The sequence below is a fragment of the Carassius carassius genome, chromosome 2, assembly GCF_963082965.1.
Source record: "Carassius carassius chromosome 2, fCarCar2.1, whole genome shotgun sequence".
NCBI classification, from domain to species: Eukaryota; Metazoa; Chordata; class Actinopteri; order Cypriniformes; family Cyprinidae; genus Carassius; species Carassius carassius.
Genome location: NC_081756.1, coordinates 38,480,733 through 38,506,697, shown reverse-complemented (window position 1 = coordinate 38,506,697; position 25,965 = coordinate 38,480,733).

The window sequence follows — 25,965 nt, the reverse complement described above, 5'->3', positions numbered from 1 at the left end:
CAAAATTCTAAACCCAACAGGAAGTCGGTTATTTTTTATATTATGAGCAAATTTTGTGTCATTTTTGCGATTTCCATGCGTTGTATTTTAACGAACTCCTCCTAGAAACTTATTCAGATCAACACCAAATTTGGTATGCCTAATCTAAATGCCTTTGCGATGTTAATTTGCGAAGATTTAGAGTTTTCGTTAAAGGGCGTGTCCGTGGCAACTTGGCGAATTTCGATGATTCGCCATGAAAAATGAAGTTGCTATAACTCAGACATACAATGTCCAATGTGCCCAAAACTTCACATGTTTAATAAGACTCCTGACCTGAACATATTTACATGCCCATATTTAGTTATAGTCATAGCGCCACCTATAGGCAACAGGAAGTGACATATTTTACACTTCGACAGACTACTCCTAGAAATGTTTTGACATCAATGTCTTTTTTATGGTCAGTCTAATCTAAAGGCCTGTGCAATGTTAAATTGTGAAGATCTTGAGTTTTCGTTAAGGGGCGTGTCCATGGCGCCGTGACAAAATTCAAAGTCTCGCTTTGGGAATAAAAGATGTTATAACTCAGGCATAAAATGTCCGATCTTGCCCAAACTTCACATGTGTGATAAAAGTCCTGGCCTGAACAGATCTGAAGGCCAATATTCCATCGGGTGTGGCAAAACTGCTCGATAGCGCCACCTATACACTTTTAACGGAGTGCACCTCGAGCTATGTTTCATGTACATGTACAAATATTGGTACACACATGTAACACACCAATACCTACAAAAAAGTCTCTTGGTACGAAATCCTAATCCCAACAGGAAGTCGGTTATTTTGAATTTTCCCTGCAAAATTGATGTTGTTTTTGGCATTTTCAGGGGTTGTACTTTAACGAACTCCTCCTAGAGATTTATTCAGATGAACACCAAACTTGGTCAGTGTAATCTAAAGCCATTTGCGATGTTAAATTGCGAAGGACTTGAGGTTTCGTTAAAGGGCGTGTCCATGGTGGCCTGACAAATTTCGATTTTTCGCCATGAAAAAGAAGTTGCTGTAACTCAGACATACAATGTCCAATCTGCCCCAAACTTCACATGTTGGATAAGACTCTTGACCTGAACAGATCTACATGCCAATATTCAGTTATAGTCATAGCGCCACCTATTGGCAACAGGAAGTGAAATATTTTACACTGCAACAAACTACTCCTAGATATTTTATGACATCAATGTTATTTTTGGTGTCAGTCTAATCTAAAGACCTGTGTGATGTTTAGTTGTGAAGATCTTGAGTTTTCGTTAAAAGGCGTGTCCATGGCGTCGTGACGAAGTTTGATGTGTCGCCATGGGAATAAAAGATGTTATAACTCAGGCATAAAATGTCCGATCTTGCCCAAACTTCACATGTGTGATAAGGGTCCTGGCCTGAACAGATCTGAAGGCCAATATTCCATTGGGTGTGGCAAAATGGCTCGATAGCGCCACCTATACACTTTCAACTGAGTGCATATACACTTTCAATGGAGTGCGCCTCAAGCTATGTTTCACGTACATGTACAAAAATTGGTACACACATGTAACACACCAATATCTACGAAAAAGTCTCTTGGTACGAAATCCTAATCCCAACAGGAAGTCGGTTATTTTGAATTTTCCCTGCAAAATTGATGTTGTTTTTGGCATTTTCAGGGGTTGTACTTTAACGAACTCCTCCTAGAGATTTATTCAGATGAACACCAAACTTGGTCAGTGTAATCTAAAGCCATTTGCGATGTTACATTGCGAAGGACTTGAGGTTTCGTTAAAGGGCGTGTCCATGGTGGCCTGACAAATTTCGATTTTTCGTCATGAAAAAGAAGTTGTTGTAACTCAGACATACAATGTCCAATCTGCCCCAAACTTCACATGTTGGATAAGACTCTTGACCTGAACAGATCTACATGCCAATATTCAGTTATAGTCATAGCGCCACCTATTGGCAACAGGAAGTGAAATATTTTACACTGCAACAAACTATTCCTAGATATTTTATGACATCAATGTTATTTTTGGTGTCAGTCTAATCTAAAGACCTGTGTGATGTTTAGTTGTGAAGATCTTGAGTTTTCGTTAAAAGGCGTGTCCATGGCGCCGTGACGAAGTTTGATGTGTCGCCATGGGAATAAAAGATGTTATAACTCAGGCATAAAATGTCCGATCTTGCCCAAACTTCACATGTGTGATAAGGGTCCTGGCCTGAACAGATCTGAAGGCCAATATTCCATTGGGTGTGGCAAAATGGCTCGATAGCGCCACCTATACACTTTCAACTGAGTGCATATACACTTTCAATGGAGTGCGCCTCAAGCTATGTTTCACGTACATGTACAAAAATTGGTACACACATGTAACACACCAATATCTACAAAAAAGTCTCTTGGTACGAAATCCTAATCCCAACAGGAAGTTGGTTATTTTGAATTTTCCCTGCAAAATTGGTGTTGTTTTTGGCATTTTCAGGGGTTGTACTTTAACGAACTCCTCCTAGAGATTTATTCAGATGAACACCAAACTTAGTCAGTGTAATCTAAAGCCATTTGTGATGTTAAATTGCGAAGGACTTTGAGGTTTCGTTAAAGGGCGTGTCCATGGTGGCCCGACAAATTTCGATGTTTGGCTATGAAAAAGGAAGTTGCTGTAACTCAGACATACAATGTCCAATCTGCCCCAAACTTCACATGTTAGATAAGACTTCTGCCCTTAACAGATCTACATGCACATATTCAGTTTTAGTCATAGCGCCACCTACTGGTAAAAGGAAGTGGCATGTTTTACGCTGCGACAAACTACTCCTAGAAATCTTTTGACATTAATGTATTTTTTGTGGTCAGTCTAATCTAAAGGCCTGTGCAATGTTAAATTGTGGAGATCTTCAGTTTTTGTTAAAGGGCGTGTCCATGGCGCCATGACAAAGTTTGATGTCTCGCCACAGCAAGAGAAGTTGTTGTAACTCAGGCATAAAATGTTCAATCTTCCCCAAACTCCGCATGTTTGATAAGAGTCCTGGCCAGAAACCAATCTGAAGGCCAATATTCCACTATAATGATAGCGCCACCTGCTGGCAAAAGAAAGATTGGCGCATATATGGAATAAACATTGATATATTCCACTTATATTTATGAGTTAAATGCATATTTCTCACCGTTCACCTATTTACTAAAGCCACTCGCTGCTGGTGAGCCTGGGTGCGAGGGCCCGTTCATCGCTGCTTGCAGCTTTAATTAGGGCCCGAGCACCGATGGTGTGAGGACCCTCTTGGAATTGCTCCGTTTATTATTATTATTATTATTATTATTATTATTATTCTCCAGAATGAATCACATTTTTGAGGGCCTAAACATACTCAAAAAGTCATGAACCTTTGCACACACCTCAGAACCGGCGAAAATGTACATCTGATATGGGTTTCAGAAGTGGGTGTGGCAAAATGGATCGACAGCGCCACCTATACATGTTCAACGGTGTGCGCCTCGAGCTATGTTTCACGTACATGTATGAAAATCGGTACACACACGTAACTCTCCAATACCTACAAAAAAGTCTCTTAGAGCAAAATTCTAAACCCAACAGGAAGTCGGTTATTTTTAATATTATGAGCAAATTTTGTGTCATTTTTGCCATTTCCATGAGTTGTATTTTAACGAACTCCTCCTAGAAACTTAATCAGATCAACACCAAATTTGGTATGCCTAATCTAAAGGCCTTTACGATGTTAAATTGCGAAGATTTTGAGTTTTCGTTAAAGGGCGTGTCCGTGGCGGCCTGGCGAATTTCGATGATTCGCCATGAAAAATGAAGTTGCTATAACTCAGACATACAATGTCCAATGTGCCCAAAACTTCACATGTTTAATAAGACTCCTGACCTGAACATATTTACATGCCCATATTCAGTTATAGTCATAGCGCCACCTATAGGCAACAGGAAGTGACATATTTTAAACTTCGACAGACTACTCCTAGAAATTTTTTGACATCAATGTCTTTTTTATGGTCAGTATAATCTAAAGGCCTGTGCAATGTTAAATTGTGAAGATCTTGAGTTTTCGTTAAGGGGCGTGTCCATGGCGCCGTGACAAAATTCAAAGTCTCGCCATGGGAATAAAAGATGTTATAACTCAGGCATAAAATGTCCGATCTTCCCCAAACTTCACACGTGTGATAAAAGTCCTGGCCTGAACAGATCTGAAGGCCAATATTCCATCGGGTGTGGCAAAATGGCTCGATAGCGCCACCTATACACTTTCAACTGAGTGCACCTCGAGCTATGTTTCACGTACATGTACAAAAATTGGTACACACATGTAACACACCAATACCTACAAAAAAGTCTCTTGGTACGAAATCCTAATCCCAACAGGAAGTCGGTTATTTTGAATTTTCCCTGCAAAATTGGTGTTGTTTTTGCCATTTTCAGGGGTTGTACTTTAACGTACTCCTCCTAGAGATTTATTCAGATGAACACCAAACTTGGTCAGTGTAATCTAAAGCCATTTGCGATGTTAAATTGCGAAGGACCTGAGGTTTCGTTAAGGGGCGTGTCCATTGCGGCCTGACAAATTTCGATGTTTCGTCATGAAAAAGGAAATTGCTGTAACTCAGACATACAATGTCCAATCTGCCCCAAACTTCACATGTTGGATAAGACTCTTGACCTGAACAGATCTACATGCCAATATTCAGTTATAGTCATAGCGCCACCTATTGGCAACAGGAAGTGAAATATTTTACACTGCGACAAACTACTCCTAGAAATTTTATGACATCAATGTTATTTTTGTGGTCAGTCTAATCTAAAGACCTGTGTGATGTTTAGTTGTGAAGATCTTGAGTTTTCGTTAAAAGGCGTGTCCATGGCGCCATGACGAAATTCGATGTGTCGCCATGGGAATAAAAGATGTTATAACTCAGGCATAAAATGTCCGATCTTGCCCAAACTTCATATGTGTGATAAGGGTCCTGGCCTGAACAGATCTGAAGGCCAATATTCCATTGGGTGTGGCAAAATGGCTCGATAGCGCCACCTTTACACTTTCAACTTAGTGCATATACACTTTCAATGGAGTGCGCCTCAAGCTATGTTTCACGTACATGTACAAAAATCGGTACACACATGTAACTCACCAATATCTACGAAAAAGTCTCTTGGTACGAAATCCGAATCCAAACAGGAAGTCAGTTATTTAGAATGTTCTCTGCAAAATTGGTGTTGTTTTTGGCATTTTCAGGGGTTGTACTTTAACGAACTCCTCCTAGAGATTTATTCAGATCAACATCAAACTTGGTCAGTTAAATCTAAAGGCCTTTGCGAAGTTATATTGGGAAGATCTTGAGATTTCGTTAAAGGTAGTGTCCATGGCGGCCTGACAAATTTTGATGTTTCGCCATGAAAAAGGAAGTTGCTGTAACTCAGACATACAATGTCCAATCTGCCCCAAACTTCGCATGTTAGATAAGACTTCTGCCCTTAACAGATCTACATGCCCATATTCAATTATAGTCATAGCGCCACCTGCTGGCAACAGGAAGTGACATATTTTACGCTGAGACAAACTACAACCCGAATTCCGGAAAAGGTAGGACGTTTTTTAAATTTTAATAAAATGAAAACTAAAAGACTTTCAAATCACATGAGCCAATATTTTATTCACAATAGAACATAGATAACATAGCAAATGTTTAAACTGAGAAAGTTTACAATTTTATGCACAAAATGAGCTCATTTCAATTTAGATTTCTGCTACAGGTCTCAAAATAGTTGGGACGGGGCATGTTTACCATGGTGTAGCATCTCCTTTTCTTTTCAAAACAGTTTGAAGACGTCTGGGCATTGAGGCTATGAGTTGCTGGAGTTTTGCTGTTGGAATTTGGTCCCATTCTTGCCTTATATAGATTTCCAGCTGCTGAAGAGTTCGTGGTCGTCTTTGACGTATTTTTCGTTTAATGATGCGCCAAATGTTCTCTATAGGTGAAAGATCTGGACTGCAGGCAGGCCAGGTTAGCACCCGGAATCTTCTACGACGAAGCCATGCTGTTGTTATAGCTGCAGTATGTGGTTTTGCATTGTCCTGCTGAAATTAACAAGGCCTTCCCTGAAATAGACGTTGTTTGGAGGGAAGCATATGTTGCTCTAAAACCTTTATATACCTTTCAGCGTTCACAGAGCCTTCCAAAACATGCAAGCTGCCCATACCGTATGCACTTATGCACCCCCATACCATCAGAGATGCTGGCTTTTGAACTGAACGCTGATAACATGCTGGAAGGTCTCCCTCCTCTTTAGCCCGGAGGACACGGCGTCCGTGATTTCCAACAAGAATGTCAAATTTGGACTCGTCTGACCATAAAACACTATTCCACTTTGAAATAGTCCATTTTAAATTAGCCTTGGCCCACAGGACACGACGGCGCTTCTGGACCATGTTCACATATGGCTTCCTTTTTGCATGATAGAGCTTTAGTTGGCATCTGCTGATGGCACGGCGGATTGTGTTTACCGACAGTGGTTTCTGAAAGTGTTCCTGGGCCCATTTAGTAATGTCATTGACACAATCATGCCGATGAGTGATGCAGTGTCGTCTGAGAGCCCGAAGACCACGGGCATCCAATAAAGGTCTCCGGCCTTGTCCCTTACGCACAGAGATTTCTCCAGTTTCTCTGAATCTTTTGATGATGTTATGCACTGTAGATGATGAGATTTGCAAAGCCTTTGCAATTTGACGTTGAGGAACATTGTTTTTAAAGTTTTCCACAATTTTTTTACGCAGTCTTTCACAGATTGGAGAGCCTCTGCCCATCTTTACTTCTGAGAGACTCTGCTTCTTTAAGACAAAGCTTTTATAGCTAATCATGTTACAGACCTGATATCAATTAACTTAAATGTTCTCCCAGCTGAATCTTTTCAAAACTGCTTGTTTTTAGCCATTTGTTGCCCCGTGACAACTTTTTTGAGACCTGTAGCAGGCATTAAATTTTAAATGAGCTAATTAAGTGGATAAAAGTGTAAAATTTCTCAGTTTAAACATTTGCTACGTTATCTATGTTCTATTGTGAATAAAATATTGGCTCATGTGATTTGAAATTCCTTTAGTTTTCATTTTATTAAAATTTAAAAAACGTCCCAACTTTTCCGGAATTCGGGTTGTACTCCTAGAGATTTTTTGACATTAATGTATTTTTGTGGTCAGTCTAATCTAAAGGCCTGTGTAATGTTAAATTGTGGCAATCTTGAGTTTTTGTTAAAGAGCGTGTCCATGGCAAAAATGACAAAATTTGAAGTCTCGCCACAGCAAGAGAAGTTGTTGTAACTCAGGCATAAAATGTTTGATCTTCCCCAAACTTCACATGTTCGATAAGAGTGCAGCCCTGAACACATCTAAAGGCCAATATTCCATTATAATGAAAGCGCCACCTGCTGGCAACAGAAAGATTGGCACATATATGGAATAAACGTTGATATATTCCACTTATATTTATGAGTTTAAATGCATATTTCTCACCGTTCACCTATTTACTAAAGCCACTCGCTGCCGGTGAGCCCGGGTGCGAGGGCCCGTTCATCGCTGCTTGCAGCTTTAATTATTATTATTATTAGTCTCCAGAATGAATCGCATTTTTGAGAGCCTAAATATGCTCGAAAAGTCATGAAACTTTGCACACACCTCAGAACTGGCGAAAATTTACGTCTGATATGAGTTTCAGAAGTGGGTGTGGCAAAATGGCTCGACAGCGCCACCTATACACGTTCAACGGTGTGCGCCTCGAGCTACGTTTCACGTACATGTATGAAAATCGGTATACACATGTATCTCTCCAATACCTACAAAAAAGTCTCTTGGAGCAAAATCCGAAACCCAACAGGAAGTCGGTTATTTTTAATCTTATGAGCAAATTTTGTGTCATTTTTGTCATTTCCATGCGTTGTATTTTAACGAACTCCTCCTAGAGATTCATTCAGATCAACACTAAATTTGGTATGCCTAATCTAAAGGCCTTTGCGATGTTAAATTGCGAAGATTTTGAGTTTTCGTTAAAGGGCGTGTCCGTGGCGGCCTGGCGAATTTCGATGATTCGCCATGAAAAATGAAGTTGCTATAACTCAGACATACAATGTCCAATGTGCCCAAAACTTCACATGTTTAATAAGACTCCTGACCTGAACATATTTACATGCCCATATTCAGTTATAGTCATAGCACCACCTATAGGCAACAGGAAGTGACATAATTTACACTTCGACAGACTACTCCTAGAAATCTTTTGACATCAATGTCTTTTTTATGGTCAGTCTAATCTAAAGGCCTGTGCAATGTTAAATTGTGAAGATCTTGAGTTTTCGTTAAGGGGCGTGTCCATGGCGCCGTGACAAAATTCAAAGTCTCGCCATGGGAATAAAAGATGTTATAACTCAGGCATAAAATGTCCGATATTGCCCAAACTTCACATGTGTGATAAGGGGTCCTGGCCTGAACAGATCTGAAGGCCAATATTCCATTGGGTGTGTCAAAATGGCTCGATAGCGCCACCTATACACTTTCAACTGAGTGCATATACACTTTCAACATAGCGCGCTTCGAGCTCCGTTTCACGTACATGTACAAAAATCGCTACACACATGTAACACACCAATACCTACAAAAAAGTCTCTTGGTACGAAATCCGAATCCCAACAGGAAGTCGGTTATTTTGAATTTTCTCTGCAAAATTAGCGTTGTTTTTGCCATTTTCAGGGGTTGTACTTTAACGAACTCCTCCTAGAGATTTATTCGGATCAACACCAAACTTGGTCAGTTAAATCTAAAGGCCTTTGCTATGTTAAATTGCGAAGATCTTGAGGTTTTGTTAAAGGGCGTGTCCATGGCGGCCTGACAAATTTCGATGTTTCGCCATGAAAAAGAAAGTTGCTGTAACTCAGACATACAATGTCCAATCTGCCCCAAACTTCACATGTTAGATAAGACTTCTGCCCTTAACAGATCTACATGCCCATATTCAGTTATAGTCATAGCGCCACCTGCTGGCAACAGGAAGTGACATGTTTTACGCTGCGAAAAACTACTCCTAGAAATCTTTTGACATTAATTTATTTTTTGTGGTCAGTCTAATCTAAAGGCCAGTGCAATGTTAAATTGTGGAGATCTTCAGTTTTTGTTAAAGGGCGTGTCCATGGCGCCATGACAAAATTTGATGTCTCGCCACAGCAAGAGAAGTTGTTGTAACTCAGGCATAAAATCTTCAATCTTCCCCAGACTCCACATGTTCGATAAGAGTCCTGGCCTGGACACATCTGAAGGCCAATATTCCATTATAATGATAGCGCCACCTGCTGGCAACAGAAAGATTGGCACATATATGGAATAAACATTGATATATTCCACTTATATTTATGAGTTTAAATGCATATTTCTCACTGTTCACCTATTTACTAAAGCCACTAGCTGCCGGTGAGCCCGGGTGCGAGGGCCCGTTCATCGCTGCTTGCAGCTTTAATTAGGGCCCGAGCACCGATGGTGTGAGGACCCTCTTGGAATTGCTCCGTTTATTATTATTATTATTATTATTATTATTATAATTATTCTCCAGGATGAATCGCATTTTTGAGGGCCTAAACATACTCAAAAAGTCATGAAACTTTGCACACACCTCAGAACTGGCGAAAATGTACATCTGATATGGGTTTCAGAAGTGGGTGTGGCAAAATGGCTCGACAGAGCCACCTATACATGTTCAACGGTGTGCGCCTCGAGCTATGTTTCACGTACATGTATGAAAATCGGTACACACATGTAACTCTCCAATACCTACAAAAAAGTATCTTAGAGCAAAATTCTAAACCCAACAGGAAGTCGGTTATTTTTAATCTTATGAGCAAATTTTGTGTCATTTTTGTCATTTCCATGCGTTGTATTTTAACGAACTCCTCCTAGAGATTCATTCAGATCAACACTAAATTTGGTATGCCTAATCTAAAGGCCTTTGCGATGTTAAATTGCGAAGATTTTGAGTTTTCGTTAAAGGGCGTGTCCGTGGCGGCCTGGCGAATTTCGATGATTCGCCATGAAAAATGAAGTTGCTATAACTCAGACATACAATGTCCAATGTGCCCAAAACTTCACATGTTTAATAAGACTCCTGACCTGAACATATTTACATGCCCATATTCAGTTATAGTCATAGCACCACCTATAGGCAACAGGAAGTGACATATTTTACACTTCGACAGACTACTCCTAGAAATTTTTTGACATCAATGTCTTTTTTATGGTCAGTCTAATCTAAAGGCCTGTGCAATGTTAAATTGTGAAGATCTTGAGTTTTCGTTAAGGGGCGTGTCCATGGCGCCGTGACAAAATTCAAAGTCTCGCCATGGGAATAAAAGATGTTATAACTCAGGCATAAGATGTCCGATCTTCCCCAAACTTCACATGTGTGATAAAAGTCCTGGCCTGAACAGATCTAAAGGCCAATATTCCATCGGGTGTGGCAAAATGGCTCGATAGCGCCACCTATACACTTTCAACGGAGTGCGCCTCGAGCTATGTTTCACGTACATGTACAAAAATTGGTACACACATGTAACACACCAATACCTACAAAAAAGTCTCTTGGTACGAAATCCTAATCCCAACAGGAAGTCGGTTATTTTGAATTTTCCCTGCAAAATTGGTGTTGTTTTTGCCATTTTCAGGGGTTGTACTTTAACGAATTCCTCCTAGAGATTTATTCAGATGAACACCAAACTTGGTCAGTGTAATCTAAAGCCATTTGCGATGTTAAATTGCGAAGGACTTGAGGTTTAGTTAAAGGGCGTGTCCGTGGCGGCCTGACAAATTTCGATGATTCGCCATAAAAAATGAAGTTGCTGTAACTCAGACATACAATGTCCAATCTGCCCCAAACTTCACATGTTGGATAAGACTCTTGACTTGAACAGATCTCCATGCCAATATTCAGTTATAGTCATAGCGCCACCTATTGGCAACAGGAAGTGAAATATTTTACACTGCGACAAACTACTCCTAGAAATTTTATGACATCAATGTTATTTTTGTGGTCAGTCTAATCTAAAGACCTGTTTGATGTTTAGTTGTGAAGATCTTGAGTTTTCGTTAAAAGCCGTGTCCATGGCGCCGTGACGAAGTTCGATGTGTCGCCATGGGAATAAAAGATGTTATAACTCAGGCATAAAATGTCCGATATTGCCCAAACTTCACATGTGTGATAAGGGGTCCTGGCCTGAACAGATCTGAAGGCCAATATTCCATTGGGTGTGTCAAAATGGCTCGATAGCGCCACCTATACACTTTCAACTGAGTGCATATACACTTTCAACATAGCGCGCTTCGAGCTCCGTTTCACGTACATGTACAAAAATCGCTACACACATGTAACACACCAATACCTACAAAAAAGTCTCTTGGTACGAAATCCGAATCCCAACAGGAAGTCGGTTATTTTGAATTTTCTCTGCAAAATTAGCGTTGTTTTTGCCATTTTCAGGGGTTGTACTTTAACGAACTCCTCCTAGAGATTTATTCGGATTAACACCAAACTTGGTCAGTTAAATCTAAAGGCCTTTGCTATGTTAAATTGCGAAGATCTTGAGGTTTTGTTAAAGGGCGTGTCCATGGCGGCCTGACAAATTTCGATGTTTCGCCATGAAAAAGAAAGTTGCTGTAACTCAGACATACAATGTCCAATCTGCCCCAAACTTCACATGTTAGATAAGACTTCTGCCCTTAACAGATCTACATGCCCATATTCAGTTATAGTCATAGCGCCACCTGCTGGCAACAGGAAGTGACATGTTTTACGCTGCGAAAAACTACTCCTAGAAATCTTTTGACATTAATTTATTTTTTGTGGTCAGTCTAATCTAAAGGCCAGTGCAATGTTAAATTGTGGAGATCTTCAGTTTTTGTTAAAGGGCGTGTCCATGGCGCCATGACAAAATTTGATGTCTCGCCACAGCAAGAGAAGTTGTTGTAACTCAGGCATAAAATCTTCAATCTTCCCCAGACTCCACATGTTCGATAAGAGTCCTGGCCTGGACACATCTGAAGGCCAATATTCCATTATAATGATAGCGCCACCTGCTGGCAACAGAAATATTGGCACATATATGGAATAAACATTGATATATTCCACTTATATTTATGAGTTTAAATGCATATTTCTCACTGTTCACCTATTTACTAAAGCCACTCGCTGCCGGTGAGCCCGGGTGCGAGGGCCCGTTCATCGCTGCTTGCAGCTTTAATTAGGGCCCGAGCACCGATGGTGTGAGGACCCTCTTGGAATTGCTCCGTTTATTATTATTATTATTATTATTATTATTATAATTATTCTCCAGGATGAATCGCATTTTTGAGGGCCTAAACATACTCAAAAAGTCATGAAACTTTGCACACACCTCAGAACCGGCGAAAATGTACATCTGATATGGGTTTCAGAAGTGGGTGTGGCAAAATGGCTCGACAGAGCCACCTATACATGTTCAACGGTGTGCGCCTCGAGCTATGTTTCACGTACATGTATGAAAATCGGTACACACATGTAACTCTCCAATACCTACAAAAAAGTATCTTAGAGCAAAATTCTAAACCCAACAGGAAGTCGGTTATTTTTAATATTATGAGCAAATTTTGTGTCATTTTTGCCATTTCCATGAGTTGTATTTTAACGAACTCCTCCTAGAAACTTATTCAGATCAACACCAAATTTGGTATGCCTAATCTAAAGGCCTTTGCGATGTTAAATTGCGAAGATTTTGAGTTTTCGTTAAAGGGCGCGCCCGTGGCGGCCTGGCGAATTTCGATGATTCGCCATGAAAAATGAAGTTGCTATAACTCAGACATACAATATCCAATGTGCCCAAAACTTCACATGTTTAATAAGACTCCTGACCTGAACATATTTACATGCCCATATTCAGTTATAGTCATAGCGCCACCTATAGGCAACAGGAAGTGACATATTTTACACTTCGACAGACTACTCTTAGAAATTTTTTGACATCAATGTCTTTTTTATGGTCAGTATAATCTAAAGGCCTGTGCAATGTTAAATTGTGAAGATCTTGAGTTTTCGTTAAGGGGCGTGTCCATGGCGCCGTGACAAAATTCAAAGTCTCGCCATGGGAATAAAAGATGTTATAACTCAGGCATAAGATGTCCGATCTTCCCCAAACTTCACATGTGTGAAAAAAGTCCTGGCCTGAACAGATCTGAAGGCCAATATTCCATCGGGTGTGGCAAAATGGCTCGATAGCGCCACCTATACACTTTCAACGGAGTGCGCCTCGAGCTATGTTTCACGTACATGTACAAAAATTGGTACACACATGTAACACACCAATACCTACAAAAAAGTCTCTTGGTACGAAATCCTAATCCCAACAGGAAGTCGGTTATTTTGAATTTTCCCTGCAAAATTGGTGTTGTTTTTGCCATTTTCAGGGGTTGTACTTTAACGAACTCCTCCTAGAGATTTATTCAGATGAACACCAAACTTGGTCAGTGTAATCTAAAGCCATTTGCGATGTTAAATTGCGAAGGACTTGAGGTTTAGTTAAAGGGCGTGTCCGTGGCGGCCTGACAAATTTCGATGATTCGACATAAAAAATGAAGTTGCTGTAACTCAGACATACAATGTCCAATCTGCCCCAAACTTCACATGTTGGATAAGACTCTTGACTTGAACAGATCTCCATGCCAATATTCAGTTATAGTCATAGCGCCACCTATTGGCAACATGAAGTGAAATATTTTACACTGCGACAAACTACTCCTAGAAATTTTATGACTTCAAGGTTATTTTTGTGGTCAGTCTAATCTAAAGACCTGTTTGATGTTTAGTTGTGAAGATCTTGAGTTTTCGTTAAAAGCCGTGTCCATGGCGCCGTGACGAAGTTCGATGTGTCGCAATGGGAATAAAAGATGTTATAACTCAGGCATAAAATGTCCGATCTTGCCCAAACTTCACATGTGTGATAAGGGGTCCTGGCCTGAACAGATCTGAAGGCCAATATTCCATTGGGTGTGTCAAAATGGCTCGATAGCGCCACCTATACACTTTCAACTGAGTGCATATACACTTTCAACATAGCGCGCTTCGAGCTCCGTTTCACGTACATGTACAAAAATCGCTACACACATGTAACACACCAATACCTACAAAAAAGTCTCTTGGTACGAAATCCGAATCCCAACAGGAAGTCGGTTATTTTGAATTTTCTCTGCAAAATTAGCGTTGTTTTTGCCATTTTCAGGGGTTGTACTTTAACGAACTCCTCCTAGAGATTTATTCGGATCAACACCAAACTTGGTCAGTTAAATCTAAAGGCCTTTGCTATGTTAAATTGCGAAGATCTTGAGGTTTTGTTAAAGGGCGTGTCCATGGCGGCCTGACATATTTCGATGTTTCGCCATGAAAAAGAAAGTTGCTGTAACTCAGACATACAATGTCCAATCTGCCCCAAACTTCACATGTTAGATAAGACTTCTGCCCTTAACAGATCTACATGCCCATATTCAGTTATAGTCATAGCGCCACCTGCTGGCAACAGGAAGTGACATGTTTTACGCTGCGAAAAACTACTCCTAGAAATCTTTTGACATTAATTTATTTTTTGTGGTCAGTCTAATCTAAAGGCCAGTGCAATGTTAAATTGTTCAGATCTTCAGTTTTTGTTAAAGGGCGTGTCCATGGCGCCATGACAAAATTTGATGTCTCGCCACAGCAAGAGAAGTTGTTGTAACTCAGGCATAAAATCTTCAATCTTCCCCAGACTCCACATGTTCGATAAGAGTCCTGGCCTGGACACATCTGAAGGCCAATATTCCATTATAATGATAGCGCCACCTGCTGGCAACAGAAAGATTGGCACATATATGGAATAAACATTGATATATTCCACTTATATTTATGAGTTTAAATGCATATTTCTCACTGTTCACCTATTTACTAAAGCCACTCGCTGCCGGTGAGCCCGGGTGCGAGGGCCCGTTCATCGCTGCTTGCAGCTTTAATTAGGGCCCGAGGCACCGATGGTGTGAGGACCCTCTTGGAATTGCTCCGTTTATTATTATTATTATTATTATTATTATTATTATTATAATTATTCTCCAGGATGAATCGCATTTTTGAGGGCCTAAACATACTCAAAAAGTCATGAAACTTTGCACACACCTCAGAACCGGCGAAAATGTACATCTGATATGGGTTTCAGAAGTGGGTGTGGCAAAATGGCTCGACAGAGCCACCTATACATGTTCAACGGTGTGCGCCTCGAGCTATGTTTCACGTACTGTATGAAAATCGGTACACACATGTAACTCTCCAATACCTACAAAAAAGTCTCTTAGAGCAAAATTCTAAACCCAACAGGAAGTCGGTTATTTTTAATATTATGAGCAAATTTTGTGTCATTTTTGCCATTTCCATGAGTTGTATTTTAACGAACTCCTCCTAGAAACTTATTCAGATCAACACCAAATTTGGTATGCCTAATCTAAAGGCCTTTGCGATGTTAAATTGCGAAGATTTTGAGTTTTCGTTAAAGGGCGCGTCCGTGGCGGCCTGGCGAATTTCGATGATTCGCCATGAAAAATGAAGTTGCTATAACTCAGACATACAATATCCAATGTGCCCAAAACTTCACATGTTTAATAAGACTCCTGACCTGAACATATTTACATGCCCATATTCAGTTATAGTCATAGCGCCACCTATAGGCAACAGGAAGTGACATATTTTACACTTCGACAGACTACTCCTAGAAATTTTTTGACATCAATGTCTTTTTTATGGTCAGTATAATCTAAAGGCCTGTGCAATGTTAAATTGTGAAGATCTTGAGTTTTCGTTAAGGGGCGTGTCCATGGCGCCGTGACAAAATTAAAAGTCTCGCCATGGAAATAAAAGATGTTATAACTCAGGCATAAAATGTCCGATCTTCCCCAAACTTCACATGTGTGATAAAACTCCTGGCCTGAACAGATCTGAAGGCCAATATTCCATCGGGTGTGGCAAAATGGCTCGATAGCGCCACCTGTACACTTTCAACGGAGTGCACCTCGAGCTATGTTTCACGTACATGTACAAAAATTGGTACACACGTGTAACACACCAATACCTACAAAAAAGTCTCTTGGTACGAAATCCTAATCCCAACAGGAAGTCGGTTATTTTGAATTTTCCCTGCAAAATTGGTGTTGTTTTTGCCATTTTCAGGGGTTGTACTTTAACGAACTCCTCCTAGAGATTTATTCAGATGAACACCAAACTTGGTCAGTGTAATCTAAAGCCATTTGCGATGTTAAATTGTGAAGGACTTGAAGTTTCGTTAAAGGGCGTGTCCATGGCCGCCTGACAAATTTCGATGTTTCGCCATGAAAAAGGAAGGTGCTGTAACTCAGACATACAATGACCAATCTGCCCCAAACTTCACATGTTGGATAAGACTCTTGACCTGAACAGATCTACATGCCAATATTCAGTTATAGTCATAGCGCCACCTATTGGCAACAGGAAGTGAAATATTTTACACTGCGACAAACTAGGGACTATTATTTAGGACTCCTAGGAACATATTAAAAAGTGTCAACAAGTGTTAAAAAAGGCTGGCAACATGCTAGAAACATAGCAATACATGCTAGCAACACTTAGCTAAATGTTAAAGCATGCTAGTGATGCAGTGAAAAAGGAATTTGCTGTAACTAATGCAAGCAATGTCCGATCTGCCTCAAACTTCAAACGTTTGACAAGAGTCCTGTCCTGAACACATCAACATGCCCATATTTGATTATATTCATAGTGCCACCTGCTGGCAACAGGAAGTGGCATGTTTAACACTGTTATGGACTCCTTACAAAATAATAAAAGGCATCAACAAAGGTTAAATAGGCTGGCAAAATTTTATAAGCATACTAATACATGCTAGCAACATTTAGCTATGTGTTAAAGCATGCTACTAATGCAATGAAACAGGAAGTTGCTGTAACTCAGGCAAGCAATGTCCGATCTGCCCCAAACTTCACACGTGTGATGGGTGTTCTGTCCTGAACAAACACCCATGACCAAATTCAGTTATAGTCATAGCGCCACCTGCTGGTAACAGGAAGTGACATGGTTAACACAGTTATGGACTCCTTGCAAAATAATAAAAGGCATTAACAAGGGTTAAATAGGCTGGCAAAATTTTATAAGCATGCTAATACATGCTAGCAACATTTAGCTAAGTGCTAAAGCATGCTACTAATGCAGTGAAACAGGAGGTTGCTGTAACGCAGGCAAGCAATGTCTGATCTGCCCCAAACTTCACTCGTCACCTTTATTTATATAGCGCTTTAAACAAAATACATTGCGTCAAAGCAACTGAACAACATTCATTAGGAAAACAGTGTCAATAATGAAAAAATGATAGTTAAAGGCAGTTCATTATTGAATTCAGTTATGTCATCTCTGTTCAATTAAATAGTGTCTGTGCATTTATTTGCAATCAAGTCAACGATATCGCTGTAGATGAAGTGTCCCCAACTAAGCAAGCCAGAGGCAACAGCGGCAAGGAACCGAAACTCCATCGGTGACAGAATGGAGAAAAAAACCTTGGGAGAAACCAGGCTCAGTTGGGGGGCCAGTTCTCCTCTGACCAGACGAAACCAGTAGTTCAATTCCAAGCTGCAGCAAAGTCAGATTGTGCAGAAGAATCATCTGTTTCCTGTGGTCTTGTCCTGGTGCTCCTTTGAGACAAGGTCTTTACAGGGGATCTGTATCTGGGGCTCTAGTTGTCCTGGTCTCCGCTGTCTTTCAGGGATGTAGAGGTCCTTTCTAGGTGCTGATCCAGCATCTGGTCTGGATACATTCTGGATCCAGGTTACTGCAGTGACCCTCTGATCTGGACACAGACTGGATCTGGTGGCCACGGTGACCTCGGAACAAAAGAGAAACAGACAAATATTAGCGTAGATGCCATTCTTCTAATGATGTAGCAAGTACATAGGGTGTTATGGGAAGTGTTTCCGGTTCCGGTTTACCTAATTAATGCAGCCTAAAAATCCTTTAACGGATTTGGATAATAAAAGCATATTAGTATGTTATGTGTATGCCAGGTTAAAGAGATGGGTCTTTAATCTAGATTTAAACTGCAAGAGTGTGTCTGCCTCCCGAACAATGTTAGGTAGGTTATTCCAGAGTTTAGGCGCCAAATAGGAAAAGGATCTGCCGCCCGCAGTTGATTTTGATATTCTAGGTATTATCAAATTGCCTGAGTTTTGAGAACGTAGCGGACGTAGAGGATTATAATGTAAAAGGAGCTCATTCAAATACTGAGGTGCTAAACCATTCAGGGCTTTATAGGTAATAAGCAATATTTTAAAATCTATACGATGCTTGATAGGGAGCCAGTGCAGTGTTGACAGGACCGGGCTAATATGGTCATACTTCCTGGTTCTAGTAAGAACTCTTGCTGCTGCATTTTGGACTAGCTGTAGTTTGTTTACTAAGCGTGCAGAACAACCACCCAATAAAGCATTACAATAATCTAACCTTGAGGTCATAAAAGCATGGATTAACATTTCTGCATTTGACATTGAGAGCATAGGCCGTAATTTAGATATATTTTTGAGATGGAAAAATGCAGTTTTACAAATGCTAGAAACGTGGCTTTCTAAGGAAAGATTGCGATCAAATAGCACACCTAGGTTCCTAACTGATGACGAAGAATTGACAGAGCAACCATCAAGTCTTAGACAGTGTTCTAGGTTATTACAAGCGAGTTTTTAGGTCCTATAATTAACACCTCTGTTTTTTCAGAATTTAGCAGTAAGAAATTACTTGTCATCCAGTTTTTTATATCGACTAAGCAATCCATTAGTTTTTCAAATTGGTGTTTTTTTCACCGGGCTGCGAAGAAATATAGAGTTGAGTATCATCAGCATAACAGTGAAAGCTAACACCATGTTTCCTGATGATATCTCCCAAGGGTAACATATAGAGCGTGAAGAGTAGCGGCCCTAGTACTGAGCCTTGAGGTACTCCATACTGCACTTGTGATCGATAGGATACATCTTCATTCACTGCTACGAACTGATGGTGGTCATATACACGTATACGTATACATATACATACACGTGTTATGGGTGTTCTGTCCTGAACAAACACCCATGACCAAATGCAGTTATAGTCATAGCGCCACCTGCTGGTAACAGGAAGTGACATGGTTAACACAGTTATGGACTCCTAGGAACATATTAAAAAGTGCCAACAAGTGTTAAATAAGCTGGCAACATTCTAGTAACCTACTAATAAATGCTAGCAACAATTAGCTAAGTGCTAAAGCATCATATTATTGCAGTGAAACAGGAAGTTGCTGTAAATCAGGCAAGCAATGTCCAATCTGTCCCCGAACTTCACACGTGTGATGGGTGTTCTGTCCTGAACAAACACCCATGACCAAATTCAGTAATAGTCATAGTGCCACCTGCTGGCAACAGGAAGTGGCATGTTTAACACTGTTATGGACTCCTTGCAAAATAATAAAAGGCATCAACAAGGGTTAAATAGGCTGGCAAAATTTTATAAGCATGCTAATACATGCTAGCAACATTTAGCTAAGTGCTAAAGCATGCTACTAATGCAGTGAAACAGGAAGTTGCTGTAACTCAGGCAAGCAATGTCCGATCTATCCCAAACTTCAGACATGTTATGGGTGTTCTGTCCTGAACAAACACCCATGACCAAATGCAGTTATAGTCATAGCGCCACCTGCTGGTAACAGGAAGTGACATGGTTAACACAGTTATGGACTCCTAGGAACATATTAAAAGTGCCAACAATTGTTAAATAAGCTGGCAACATGCTAGTAACCTACTAATACATGCTAGCAACAATTAGCTAAGTGCTAAAGCATCATATTATTGAAGTGAAACAGGCAAGCAATGTCCAATCTGTCCCCAAACTTCACACGTGTGATGGGTGTTCTGTCCTGAACAAACACCCATAACCAAATTCAGTAATAGTCATAGCGCCACTTGCTGGTAACAGGAAGTTACATGTTATGGACTCCTAGGAACATATTAAAAAGTGTCAACAAGTGTTAAAAAGGCTGGCAACATGCTAGAAACATACCAATACATGCTAGCAACACTTAGCTAAATGCTAAAGCATGCTAGTGATGCAGTGAAAAAGGAATTTGCTGTAACTAATGCAAGCAATGTCCGATCTGCCACAAACTTCAAACGTTTGACAAGAGTCCTGTCCTGAAAACATCAACATGCCCATATTTGATTATATTCATAGTGCCACCTGCTGGCAACAGGAAGTGGCATGTTTAACACTGTTATGGACTCCTTGCAAAATAATAAAAGGCATCAACAAGGGTTAAATAGGCTGGCAAAATTTTATAAGCATGCTAATACATGCTAGCAACATTTAGCTGAGTGTTAAAGCATTCTACTAAGGCAGTGAAAAAGGAAGTTGCTGTAACTAAGGCAAGCAATGTCTGATCTTCCCCAAACTTCACACGAGTGATAGGTGTTCTGTCCTGAACAAACACCCATGACCAAATTCAGTTATAGTCATAGCGCCACCTGCTGGTAACAGCAAGTGACAAGGTTAACACTGTTATGGACTCCTAGAAACATATTAAAAAGCATCAACAAGTGTTAAATAGGCTGGCAACATGCTAGATACATACTAATACATCCTAGCAACACTTAGCTAAGGGCTAAAGCATGCTACTAATGTAGTGAAAAGGAAGTTGCTGTAACTCAGGCAAGCAATGTCCGATCTTCCCCAAACTTCACACGTGTGATAGGTGTTTTGTTCTGAACAAACAGCCATGACCAAATTCAGTAATAGTCATAGCGCCACCTGCTGGTAACAGGAAGTGACAAGGTTAACGCTGTTATGGACTCCTAGAAACATATTAAAAAGCATCAACAAGTGTTAAATAGGCTGGCAACATGCTAGATACATACTAATACATCCTAGCAACACTTAGCTAAGGGCTAAAGCATGCTACTAATGTAGTGAAAAGGAAGTTGCTGTAACTCAGGCAAGCAATGTCCGATCTTCCCCAAACTTCACACGTGTGATAGGTGTTTTGTTCTGAACAAACAGCCATGACCAAATTCAGTAATAGTCATAGCGCCACCTGCTGGTAACAGGAAGTGACAAGGTTAACGCTGTTATGGACTCCTAGGAACAAATTAAAATGTGTCAAAAAGGGTTAAATATGCTGGCAACCTTCTAGAAGCATACTAAAAGATGCTATCAACACTTAGCTAAGTGCTAAAGCATGCTACTAATGCAGTGATAAAGGAAGATGCTGTAACGCAGGCAAGCAATGTCCGATCTGCCCCAAACTTCACACGTTTGACAAGGGTCCTGTCATAAATACATTAACATGCCCATATACGGTTATAGTCATAGCGCCACCTGCTGACAAAAGGAAGTGTCATTTTTAACATTTTTATGCACTATTTGCAACACAGTAAAATTTGCCATTGTGTGCTAATCATGCTAGAAATATTTTCAAACATTCTAGCAACACTTAGTATGTGCAAAACGATGTTATTAATACTATAAAACAGGAAGTTGTTGTAACTCATGCATACAATTCCCCATCTTACCCAAACATAACATGTTTTATAAGAGTACTGGCCTGAACACAACTAAAGGCCAATATTCAATTCTAAGTATAGCGCCGCCTGCTGGCAATAGAAAATGAATTATTTTATACTAACTTAAACATGACTTGTCTGATCTGCACGAAACTTTGCATGTTTAGTAAGAGTCCTGGCCTGAAGAAATTTACATGTCAATATTCTGTTATAATCATAGCGCCACCTGTTGGCAGCAGGAAATGTGGCACAAATATTTACTATTTTATAAGCATATGGCCCGACGTTCACTGTTCCTCCTATGGGCACCGGGTGGTGGTGAGCCCGAGTGCGAGGGCCCTTTCATCGCTGCTTGCAGCTTTAATTATTAGGGCCCGAGCACCGATGGTGCGAGGACCCTCTTGGAATTGCTCCGTTTATTATTAGGGCTCAAGCCCGAAGGGGCGAAGAGCCCTATTGTTCCCCTAAGGATTATTAGGGCCCGAGCACCGATGGTGTGAGGACCCTCTTGGAATTGCTCTGTTTATTATTATTATTATTATTATTATTATTAGGGCCCGAGCACTGCAGTGTGAGGACCCTATTGGAATTGCTCCATTTATTATTAGGGCCCGAGGACCGATGGTGCGAGGACCCTCTTGGAATTGCTCCGTTTATTATTATTATTATTATTATTAGGGCCCGAGCACCGATGGTGTGAGGACCCTCTTGGAATTGCTCCGTTTATTATTATTATTATTATTATTATTATTCTCCAAAATTAATCACATATTTGAGAGCCTAAACATGCTCGAAAAGTCATGAAACTTTGCACACACCTCAGAACTGGCGAAAATTTACGTCTGATATGGGTTTCAGAAGTGGGTGTGGCAAAATGGCTCGCCAGCGCCACCTATACACGTTCAACGGTGTGCGCCTCGAGCTATGTTTCACGTACATGTATGAAAATCGGTATACACATGTAACTCTCCAATACCTAAAAAAAAGTTTCTTGGAGCAAAATCAGAAACCCAACGGGAAGTCGGTTATTTTTAATTTTATGAGCAAATTTTGTGTCATTTTTGTCATTTCCATGCGTTGTATTTTAACGAACTCCTCCTAGAGATTCATTCAGATCAACACCAAAGTTGGTATGCCTAATCTAAAGGCCTTTGCGATGTTAAATTGCGAAGATTTTGAGTTTTCGTTAAAGGGCGTGTCCGTGGCGGCCTGGCGAATTTCGATGATTCGCCATGAAAAATGAAGTTGCTATAACTCAGACATACAATGTCCAATGTGCCCAAAACTTCACATGTTTAATAAGACTCCTGACCTGAACATATTTACATGCCCATATTCAGTTATCGTCATAGCACCACCTATAGGCAACAGGAAGTGACATATTTTACACTTCGACAAACTACTCCTAGAAATTTTTTGACATCAATGTCTTTTTTATGGTCAGTATAATCTAAAGGCCTGTGCAATGTTAAATTGTGAAGATCTTGAGTTTTCGTTAAGGGGCGTGACCATGGCGCCGTGACAAAATTCAAAGTCTCGCCATGGGAATAAAAGATGTTATAACTCAGGCATAAAATGTCCGATCTTCCCTAAACTTCACATGTGTGATAAGAGTCCTGGCCTGAACACATCTGTAGGCCAATATTCCATCGGGTGTGGCAAAATGGCTCGATAGCGCCACCTATACACATTCAACATAGCGCGCCTCGAGCTCCGTTTCACGTACATGTACAAAAATCGGTACACACATGTAACACACCAATACCTACAAAAAAGTCTCTTGGTACAAAATCCGAATCCCAACAGGAAGTCGGTTATTTAGAATTTTCTCTGCAAAATTGGCGTTGTTTTTGCCATTTTCAGGGGTTGTACTTTAACGAACTCCTCCTAGAGATTTATTCAGATCAACACCAAACTTGATCAGTTAAATCTAAAGGCCTTTGCGATGTTAAATTGCGAAGATCTTGAGGTTTCTTTAAAGGGCGTGTCCATGGCGGCCTGACAAATTTCGATGTTTCGCCATGAAAAAGGAAGTTGCTGTAACTCAGACATACAATGTCCAATCTGCCCCAAACTTCACATGTTGGATAAGACTCTTGACCTGAACAGATCTACATGCCCATATTCAGTTATAGTCATAGCGCCACCTATTGGTAACAGGAAGTGAAATTTTTTACACTGCGACAAACTACTCCTAGATATTTTATGACATCAATATTATTTTTGTGGTCAGTCTAATCTAAAGACCTGTGTGATGTTAAGTTGTGAAGATCTTGAGTTTTCGTTAAAAGGCGTGTCCATGGCGCCGTGACGAAGTTCGATGTGTCGCCATGGGAATATAAGATGTTATAACTCAGGCATAAAATGTCCGATCTTGCCCAAACTTCACATGTGTGATAAGGGTCCTGGCCTGAACAGATCTGAAGGCCAATATTCCATTGGGTGTGGCAAAATGGCTCGATAGCGCCACCTATACACTTTCAACTGAGTGCATATACACTTTCAACGGAGTGCGCCTCAAGCTATGTTTCACGTACATGTACAAAAAACGGTACACACATGTAACACACCAATATCTACGAAAAAGTATCTTGGTACGAAATCCGAATCCAAACAGGAAGTCAGTTATTTAGAATGTTCTCTGCAAAATTGGTGTTGTTTTTGGCATTTTCAGAGGTTGTACTTTAACGAACTCCTCCTAGAGATTTATTCAGATCAACATCAAACTTGGTCAGTTAAATCTAAAGGCCTTTGCGAAGTTAAATTGGGAAGATCTTGAGATTTCGTTAAAGGGAGTGTCCATGGCGGCCTGACAAATTTCGATGTTTCTCCATTAAAAAGGAAGTTGCTGTAACTCAGACATACAATGTCCAATCTGCCCCAAACTTCGCATGTTAGATAAGACTTCTGCCCTTAACAGATCTACATGCCCATATTCAATTATTAGTCATAGCGCCACCTGCTGGCAACAGGAAGTGACATATTTTACGCTGAGACAAACTAATCCTAGAGATTTTTTGACATTAATGTATTTTTGTGGTCAGTCTAATCTAAAGGCCTGTGTAATGTTAAATTGTGGCAATCTTGAGTTTTTGTTAAAGAGCATGTCCATGGCAAAAATGACAAAATTTGATGTCTCGCCACAGCTAGAGAAATTGTTGTAACTCATGCATAAAATGTTTGATCTTCCCCAAACTTCACATGTTCGATAAGAGTGCAGCCCTGAACACATCTGAAGGCCAATATTCCATCATAATGATAGCGCCACCTGCTGGCAACAGAAAGATTGGCACATATATGGAATAAACATTGATATATTCTACTTATATTTATGAGTTTAAAAGCATATTTCTCACCGTTCACCTATTTACTAAAGCCACTCGCTGCCGGTGAGCCCGGGTGCGAGGGCCCGTTCATCGCTGCTTGCAGCTTTAATTATTATTATTTTTTTATTACTAAGCCTATATTATTATATACTGCAATTATATTTATCCATTATAATTATATATTTTTAATTTTATGGTTTGTTCTGATAAATTTGTTAAATTTAAAGGATTTGTTGTAAAATATTTTCTTATAGCCTATTTTTTTCCTCTCAAAAACTCAGATTTATTTTTTAGCGTGTTTAAAAAAACATGCAGCAAACGAAAATAGGTGATTAATCCGTTAAAATGAAACGTATACACGACTCATATATTTTTTTCCTCTGACAAACTTAATTTTTTTTTTTGCGTGTTTAAAAAATAAAAAATAAAGAAAACATTCAGCAAATGAAAATAGGCGATTAATCCGTTAAAATGTGTTACTCTTGGTTAACAGTAATTATAATTATTTTACTTCAGAACAGAGCCTGGGACTAATCTAGGCTAACCAGGGTTTTTTTTTTTTTTTTTTTTTTTTTCATATGAAAATGACTTTGTTCATTACATTCACTTCACGTGCTCTGGCGCAGATCAGCCGCCTGCGATGCTCAGCTGTGGACGATTTAAAAATGTTTGATATAAAGCAGAGGTTCTCAACCCGAGGCCCGTCACGAATTCACATGCTGAATTAAAAAAAAAAAAAAAAAACTTTATCAGTTTGTAAAATTTTATTTTTTACATCAATTAAAAAAAATGCTAGTAATGAAATATACGCTATATCCTAATGTTTTTATGTGATTTTTTTTTCTTCATATATTATTTTCAGACATGAGCAGACCTACTGGCATAAGCATTTAACGAACACATACAAGCGCGCACTTTGGCAGAATTCAATTCAAATTGTCATCAACAGCCATTAGGTAAATTGCCTTTAAGGTAAAATTGCGCATCAGAA